Below are 9,197 nucleotides of genomic sequence, written 5' to 3' on the forward strand. Positions count from 1 at the left end.
TCTCATCATAGAAGGCAGTCAGGTTGGTCAGGCATGACTCTCATCTGGTGAATCCACGCTGACTGTTCTTAATCACCTTCTTCTCCTTCAAGTGCTTATTAATGGATTCCTTGAGGACCTGATCTATTTTTCCAGCAACTGAGGTGAGGCTGACTGGTCTGTATTTCCCTGGATCCTCCTTTTTCCCTTTTCTTAAGTATGGGCACTATGTTTGGTCTTTTCCAATCATCCAGAACCTCTCCTGATTGCAATGAGTTTTCAAAGATGATGGCCAGTGGTTCTGCAATCAGCCAACTCCCTCAGCAACCCCAGGTGCACCTCATCCATCCCCATGGACTTGTATATGTCCAGGTTTTCTAAATAGTCCCTAACCTATTCTTTTGCCACTGTTGGCTTCTCACCTCCTCCCCAATCTATCTTGCTTGGTGCAGTAGTCTGGGAGCTGACCTTGCCTGCAAAGATTGAAGTGAAATAGGCACTGAGCACTTCAGCCTTTTCTGCGTCCTAAACTAATGTCCCACCTGCCCCCCCGCCCATTGGTTAAGTGGGGCACGTGGCATGTCAGGGGGTGCATGGGCTGAGAGAGAGGCTGAGAGTGAGTGGAACCAGAAGGGTCTGGAGACTCTGAGTTGGGCCAAGAGCTAGAGTGGGACCAGAAGGGCCCAGGGATCCAGAGAGAGACTGGGAACAGAGTAGGACTGGAAAGGAAGACTGGGAACAGAGCAGTCCTAGACAGCAGCTGGGAACAGATTGGGATTGGAAGAGTCCAGAGGCCTAGAAAGTGGTCAGGAAAAGTGGGAGACCAGAAGGGTCCAGGAAAAGACCAAAGGGGCCTGGCAGCCCCAAGAGGGACCAGGTGAAAGACCAAGGGGTCTGAGGGCCCAGAAAGGGGCCAGACAAGAGACTGAGGGGTCTGACAACTCAGAGAGGGGCCACAGGGGATATGGAGGGGCCTGGCAACCCAGGGAGGGGCTGAGTTGAGAGACCGAGCAGTTTGAGGACCCAGAGATTGGCTGTGTGAGAAAGAAAGAACAGCAATGAGGATGTCATCTGAGAGGCTTGGGGTGGTGCAGGAATGGAGCAGAACCACACAATTGGCTCATAAGAACTTGACCACAACCCTGGTGGTTCTTATGATAAGACCAGGGCAACTTCCCACACACTTAATAACAATTAATATCAAGGCATGGTGGGTAAGAACAGGGCTGACTCTGCATAAAGCAAGGTACAGGAAATTTTTTGGTCCCCAGGGGTTTTATGGCCACCCATGGAGATGGTACCCTGTGACAGTGTGAACCCAGAATAGCTGGTGCAGTTGATGTTGTTTGCCTTAGCATACAAATTCTTAAAACCAGGAAGTATTTGCCTGCCTCTGTGTATTTCTCTGGTGTCTAAATAATAAAGACCCAATTCTGAGTGAGGCTTTTTCAGTCATACCATAAATAATGGCACTAAAATCTTCACTGTCCTTCATATATTGTGCACACCCACTGTCCTCAGTAATATTTTGTGGGGATAACACAGCTCTAAGTTCGATCCATTATCTTTAAATAACTAGGAATTTGCTTAGGTGTGAGATAAAAATACATTAAAACACTTTGGTAGCATTTTGTAGCCATTATCTTTGCTGAACTCAGTAAATCACTGCCTCCGTGAAATTTCATGGACATCCAGGGTGGGGTAATACCTAATGCTTGCCTTGGAATTAACAGCACAATGAATCATATGTACTGCTGACGTGCCAACCAGACAAGAGGTTACTGCTGGTCATTGACTTTCTGGAAAAGAAAGTAGATTTAAAATCACACCATAGCTTTTAGAAGGTAAGAAAAGAAGCTTTCACTGAAAACACTGTTTATAGGTGCATGTATAAATCATAGACACACGAGAGCCTATGTATATGTATGAGGTGGGGCTAAAGCCTCATAATCAGGGATTCAGTATTATGTAACAAAACTCACTGTGACTGCAGATGTCTGCACAACTTGCCCTGTAATGACTCTTGCAAGAATGGAGGGTGGGATTTGTGTAAGTCATGAAAACAGATGTGAGTACAGCTGCTCCATACCCTCAAAACATAAAATGCGTTGGTAAGGGAGAAGAGATGTGATGCAAGAATTTTCTTCTTTGTTATAAATAATGCAAATTGGCTGTTTCACAGTGTTGTGAGAGGAGTCAAGGATTGATTTCCAAGGCTGTAGTTTCATGTACCATGGAAAAAAGAGAACAAGCTAAACAAGTAATTAATAAACACAGAAAACTCATGGGCAATGATGTAGGTGGTCCTTTCTCTTGGAATCTTTTATCTAATTCTGTAAGCCATGTCTCTATCTTTTGATTTTCCTTATAATACACAGTTTGAAAAGGTCTAAAATAACAGTACTTCTCACCAAAGATGTACTGACTTAAACAAAATTTTTAAATGTTGGTGAATTGCATTTACTCACTCTGCCAGTGGCTGCTTCTCTTCCCCAATATTTTGACTGAGATTTTAAGTTTGTTGGTAGCGGCTCCCAGTGTCTGAAGTTCCGATCAAATGCTATTAAATGAGACTAAGGCCACGTCCCTTCTAAATTAGAGCATCCACTTAGATGTTTAATGCCTTTCAACTTGAGCTCTGCAATTACCTATCTTTAATTGATTTGTCTTACCTGCCCTGAACATCCCACTGGCAAACCAGAGAAAAAGGCCAAGAGAGCCTTTGGGCTGAAAGCTACCTAAAAAAGGGGCTTGAAGCTCTGAGCAAGGACTGTCTCCTGTTTGATTGCTACTGTGTTCAGGAAAATGGAATTTTGTAAATGTAACCCCCCTGCTTATATTTATCTATATGTACGTATATTTGTGTGTAAGCAGGTTTATATTTACAGTCCCATTTCCCTGAACACAGTAGGACGTGTGTATACACGCACACACGCACTCATACACACACACACACACACACACACACACACACACACTAATGATTTACTCAAATATAAGATGATCCCCTACTAATTAGATTCTGTATACCCATATGTAATATGAACTATAAATGATATTAGTCCAAAGCCAGAGGGCTCAGATTTACAATATAGTTCATTGAGCTGGGCCCCAAGAGTCAACAGCATTTCAAACCATTGTGACCCCACAGCTCAGCATTCCTCAGTATTTGTATGTACTCCAGATGCCTCCCCCAACCCCATTCCAACAAAGAATCTATGTGCTAATTAGCTCCCCACTCATGACTGGAACTGGGTGTTCTTATCATGGGACCTGGGATCCTCCAAAAATGTATATGCAAATGAGGCACTGGGCAACCTGGTCCTGCTCCACCTCCATGGGGCACAGGGTTGCACTAATCATATGTGACAGGTGGAGAGAGGGGGAGACACATGGGTTTTGGGTTTGGGTTTCTGTTTGGTGATGCTTGCCAAACATTTAAGGCTGATGAAGAAACAGGAATCTTTGGAAATGGAGAAGAAAGGCACAGTTCAGCTGAAGGAGTGAGGAGGAAGTTGAAATGTATTCAGTGGAGTGGCTCACCAGGACTTGAAAAATAATCGGTGCTGAGGGGGACTAAACACAATAGGCACCATTAAATGTCTTATGCAGATGTTGTGCAAACTTCTATTCATGTGGTAGGTTCCAGGGAAATACCATCACCAAGGTAATGCAATTGAAATGGCACTATGTAGTGGCAGGGGCACCCTTGTGTGCTTGTGGACAAGATTCCCTACAAGAGCCTCATAGTTAGTTTCCCACTGGCCAGCTTCCAGTGGGAGGATCTTGGCTACATGCCAACTTTATGGAAATGGGAGATTCGGCCTTATGGTTGAGGGCAAGCAAAACTCAGGGGCATCTGAACCCCAGGTCTACACGTAGGATGCCTGCCAAAAGATTGGGAAGTATCTGAAACCCTAGGCTGAAACATTTGGGGTGGAAGATATTTGCTGGTTGTAGGGCCACATGTAGTTCTTGAATGATTCAAAGGATTTGGAACTGATTTGGCTAATTTGACCTCGGACATGAAAAATTTTCCTTAAAAAATAAATAATCTTGGCCTTTGGTGGTGGCTGCTAGCAGTGAGAGGTGGCAAACCAGAAAGTGGCCCACCTGGTCTCACCCAGTAAACTTCAGCACCAGTCCCAGGAGCACCATAGCAAGCAGAAGTCAGTGGGTCCAGATCTTCTCCAGCAAGCCAGAGAGAGATTCTTTTTCCTTGCATCACTTTATTGGAGAAAATAGCAACTTCCCAGATGGGAGAAGTTCTCAAAAAGAAACCGACACAAAAAGACCTAGAGGGCTTGGTGTTTGGGGTTGTTTGTTATTTGGGAGTTTCTTCTGTTGTTTGGGGTATTTGGTATTTGGGGGTATTTAATAGCTTAGGTATTTGGAGTTATATTTGATAAGGCTTTGTTATTTTCTTTTTTCCATGTAGTAAACATGTATATACTGTTGGTATCTAAATAGCTTGCGACTGGGGAAGCTGTTCTTTAGGACCTACAATAAAGGTGATATTTTCCCAGGTTTCTGAGTGGGGGCTTGAGCCAAAACTCCACAAATTTGGACCCGGCCTTTGTTCTACCACCAGGCCCCAGCAGAAGGGTAACATAAACAAACAGGATTGTATCACAGAAACAGTAGTCATTAGGCCTGTGCGAGTAGGCAGCTATTCGATCCGGCTTTGGATCCGGCCACTTCAGAAGCCAGGGTTTCTGCTTCGATTTGGCTGAAGCGGCTCCGAAGCTTTGGAGCTGCCTCAGAGATCCAGCTATACGGTATAATGGGGAATCAATGAAATACCTATAACTTTGTTGTTTTTTGTCTGATTCTTGAAAGCAAAACTCATGTCACGTGTATGTGTTACACCACAGGGGGGTGAAAACTGCAGGGGTAGTGGCCCCTGATGAGGTCACAAAGTCTGCCACGTTTCAAGAAGATCGATGCAGAGGCTTAAGGGGAACCGCACCCCAAATTCTTGAGAGCAAAACTCATGCCATGGCTATGTCTTACAACACAGGGGGGTGAAAACTGCAGGGGTGGTGGCCCTTGCTGAGGACACAAAGACAGACAGAGTTGCACAAACACTCATGTCACGAGTTTTGCCTGCCAGCAGCTAGAGGTGCAGGGCCCCAGAATCCCCTGCACCTATCGCCTCAACAGCTGGCAGGCTTCATGGCCACAGCAGGGGCCACCATCCCTGCAGCTTTAACCCTGCTGCGTCTTAACACGCACAGGGTCACCCATGTCACAAATTTGGCTTGTCCTCAGCTTGAGGTGCAGTTTCCCTCAAACCCCTGAACTTATCTCCTTGAAACTTGGCAGGCTTTGTGGCCTGAGCAGGGGCCACCAACCCTGCAGTTTTCAGTCTGCTGTGTCTTAATACACACAGGGTCATCTGTGTCACAAGTTTTGCCTGTCAGCAGCTTGAGGTGCAGTTCCCCCCAAACCCCTACACTGATGTTCTTGAAACTTGACAGGCTTTGTGTCCTCAGCAGTGGCCATTACTCCTGCAGTTTTCACCCCCCTGTGTTGTAACACATACACGTGACTTGAGTTTTGCTTTCCAGAATTTGGGGTGCAGTTCCCCCTGAGCCCCTACACCAATCTTCTTGAAACTTGGCAGGCTTCATGCTGTCAGCAGAGGTTACCACCCCTGCAAATTTCATCCAAAGCAGACAGAAAACAAAGTTATAGCTATTTCATTGATTCTCCATTATACCCTATGGCCAGATTGCCGAAGCAGCTCCGAAGCTTTTCCGAAGCACTTCAGAAGCTCTGTACCACTTCAGAAAGTCTAACAAAACCAGCACTTTGATCTGGACATGCTGCTTTGGACGCTAAAACGTTCAAAGCTTCTCTGGATCCGAAGCAGGGTCCGAAGCCTTGCACAGCTTTAGTAGTCGTCTGGTGCTGCTAATGGAAACCACGCACCAGACTCCAAAAGTTGATTAATAACTGCTCAGATCAAAAGTGGTAACACTGCTCAATTCCTTTCCTGAACATAGGAATTAAGTGGATATGAAGTTGGCACCTTCTGGTAATTTGGAGCCTGTCTGAACATATCCGTAAATTATAAAAAGCTTCAGGGCTGTTCCATTTATGCTTCAGCGTTCCTCTCTTCTTCCTTCCTCTGGCACTCCTCTGAGTCAGGGTCCAACAAAGGAATTGGTCCAGAATGACTGCACTAGCTGGGGAGGGAGGGGGATGTGTTTACATGGGTGGTATTTCCCAGAAACCGCTGTAACAGGAGACAGAATTTAGTTGCTTATATTTAGACTTTTCCATAATGGAAGCATGTAGCAGGGAGTTGTTACTAAACTGAGAATAAACATAAACTTCCAAGTTTTTCTAAAGGAGTGTTTAAAAAATTCTTCTGTCATTGAAGAAATACAGTGAAAAGTAAACTGGGACTCCACCCTGAAATGTGTCCTGGCATAGCTGATCTGCTTCACTGGGCAACACAGAAGCTGACCGTTGTCCTGCAGAGTCAGGCCCCTACTATTTCCAGGGCTTCAGCTTCAAATGGAGGCACACCCTATGGCAGCGCGATACACAAATCTGGGGAATCTCCTGCTGGGGGACCCAGGGTCACTTCTGCAAGCACTTGGCTTCAGAAGCCCAATCCAGCTCCAGGCTGCCTACACCCTCCTGCCATAAAGCAAACAGATGTGCACTGCAAACTAACGGCACAAATTAATACTACCTTTTCTTGTGGCCACAGATATGGGTCGTTTGGCATGAGAAAGGGCGTGGAGATCTGCTTGCTTTTGCTTTGTAGCACCGTAAAACTTTTGTGGCGGCACAAAGGAGACATACGTTTTCAGCGTTAGGGGAACTGGACACATACCTTTGAGGATATAGGTCAGAATGATTAGCTAATATAAAGGATTTCTTACAGAAGTATGTAATGTTACCTACAAAACCTCAGAATAAAAAGAAAAAACATGATTTCCTGATTTTAAGTTGGAAACTTTTGCATATACTAGGTGGGGATGATTTAGGATGCTAATAGAATTCCTCTTAGCCTTTCCTGAAATCACATTTGAACCTATGCAGGGGTGACCTAGCCTTTCACCCTTCTAAAGCTTTCCTGTACAAACACCCTGCTGCTCTCCCTTGTTGGATTCCCCTCCTTCCATAGGTGTTTATGAAAAATATGATTAAGACCAGAAAAAGTGAGCAGGAAACTTGAGGGCCAGGTATATTATTATCTGTAATTATTTATCTTATTGAGGCAAATTTCAAGATGATGATTTCTCTTTTAAAAACTTAAACTGCCAGAACATGTTTAAAAGTATTATTTTTAAAATAAAATGTAGGTGTTTAAACATGTGCCTCCTTGCCTGTTGATGTCATCTGTTCACCTATAAACACAAACTCAGTTAATTTGAAGCCTAAGGCTGCAGACATATTACAATAAGTCAGAACAGATTCCAGACTACTGCACTGTCTTACTACTTCAATTTTTTTTCCATAAACATTGGAAATGATACATTTATTTAATAAAAATACTGTATCAAGTTTAAGTTCATGCCTAACCATTCCTAAATATATACTAGGCAGGTCAAGTTACTTTGAACCTAGCAAAAATGTGCCCTGGGGTGTCTTGTGCAAGGCAGCCACTTTCAATACCGATGACTCTTACTACTTGACGATAAACAAAGCAGCAAATGCTGACAGCAATATAGTCCTGGATTTCACATCCTGTCAGTGAAGTAAAAACCACATTGACCTCACAATACCTCAGCTCTGAGTCCATTCAGGAGAGGTTGTTTAGTTACACCCCAAATAAGAGGAACCAAAAGATGTCACTTTTGAACATTTCACAACTGCTGTAATAACTTTGACCTTTCCTATAAGGAATTTTAACCTTAGAAAAAGCAATGTCATATGCTTATAGCTTTGGCTCCTTTGTCCTAGTCTTAAGCGGATCCATTGAAGTGCAGATCTATTTGATTCATGTCCTGTGTTAGACCCTGTGGATCTGTTCTCTTCCTCCCCTCAACAGGAATAAGGGAACAAGGGGAAAATGGTTTCTCTTTTTCTCCATGTATTTGGTAAGAAGAGGAAGGGCTACTAGCTACATGCTTTCCCAGTGAGCTAGTGTTATGACTGATTTGTCTGGGGCACAGTTAGCAGTTCAGATGAACTGCAGGAACATCTGGCAAATTTGGGGATGAATCAGAGAGAGAGGTCAGTGCTCCCAGAAGCAAGTAACGAAAGCTGTTGTCACGGAGGCTGCTGACAAGATGCGTTACTCATTCTGGGCAAAAAACGGAGGGCCCTTTGAGTTTCAATTTTAGGTCACTGGGTCAGGGGACGGAGCAGGCCTCCTGGCAGGCGTCTCCCATCAGGAGAGCAGAGCGGGCCAGCTTGCGACTGGCAAGGCAGGGTGCCAGTCCCGCAGGGCTTACCTGGCAGGGGAAATACTATGTGTCTGGGTCCCTTAAGGCAGTTGTCCTTAAGCGTTCCCAGGGGTCACTGCTCTTCTGGCAGGTTCAGGGCCTGCCCAGGTGTCGGGGCTTAAAGCCCACTTTATGGAAATGGGAGGCTCCCTCCCCACCTGGCCTCCGGACAGGCGAAACTTGGGGGCATCCCCAAGCCTCCGGGCTTGCATGCCCGCCGAAAGGTGTTGGCGGGGGCTGTTTGAGGTTGCATAGCCGCGCGCTCCCGCCTCAGCCCCTCACGGCACCGCCCACCCGCTTCCTCCCGCGTCAGCCGCGCGGGGGATTGGACGCGGGCGGCCGCCCCTCCCCCTCAGCCATCTTAAACGGCTGCCGGGGCCAGCCCGGCGAACAGAGATCAGCGCTGCTGGGGTGAGTGCGAGCGATCGGGCGAGGGAGGGAGCCAGGCCGGGGCCCGGAGGGCCTCGGGGAGGGGGCTGCGCGGCCTGGCCCCGGCTTATCCCCCCACCTGCTGCCGGGCTGGGGTCCCTGGTGGTGGCATCGAAGCCTGCCCCGCCCTGGGGGAGTCCGGGGGCTGTAAGGCCCGGCGCTTCCTCCTGACGTCAGCTCCTGGTCCCTGATGTCACGCATGCCGACGTCACGGCTGCGCGGTGAGAATCACATGGGGCCCTTGAATCGGCGGTTGCTGCCAGGGAGGAAGCGCTGCTTCTTAGCGTCTGAATTAATAACGATGATTTGGGGGGGGCGTTGTTCACCTGTTTTTGAGGGGACCATGGGTTGATGGGTTTACTGTTTTTTTTTTTTTTTTTT

At 46.4% G+C, this 9,197-nt stretch overlaps 1 protein-coding gene and 1 long non-coding RNA gene across 4 annotated transcripts in view; one reads left to right on the forward strand and one right to left on the reverse strand.

Annotated features, from left to right (window-relative positions):
* The window catches only part of LOC109300738, a 30,494-nt gene extending 21,941 nt beyond the window's left edge, over positions 1-8,553 (reverse strand). Inside the window, exon 1 of the long non-coding RNA XR_002098316.1 lies at positions 8,397-8,553. This is a non-coding gene — a long non-coding RNA (uncharacterized LOC109300738). The remainder of the gene's footprint in view (positions 1-8,396) is intronic.
* Positions 8,554-8,754: 201 nt separating this feature from the next.
* ACSL4 (acyl-CoA synthetase long-chain family member 4) overlaps positions 8,755-9,197 on the forward strand; it is an 83,113-nt gene continuing 82,670 nt past the window's right edge. For all 3 annotated transcript variants that reach the window (XM_019521537.1, XM_019521535.1, XM_019521536.1), the window contains exon 1: positions 8,755-8,798. The gene's annotated coding sequence lies outside the window, so the exon portion shown is untranslated. The remainder of the gene's footprint in view (positions 8,799-9,197) is intronic.

The sequence above is a fragment of the Gavialis gangeticus genome, unplaced genomic scaffold, assembly GCF_001723915.1.
Source record: "Gavialis gangeticus isolate Ggan-Ray unplaced genomic scaffold, GavGan_comp1, whole genome shotgun sequence".
Classification (NCBI taxonomy): Eukaryota; Metazoa; Chordata; order Crocodylia; family Gavialidae; genus Gavialis; species Gavialis gangeticus.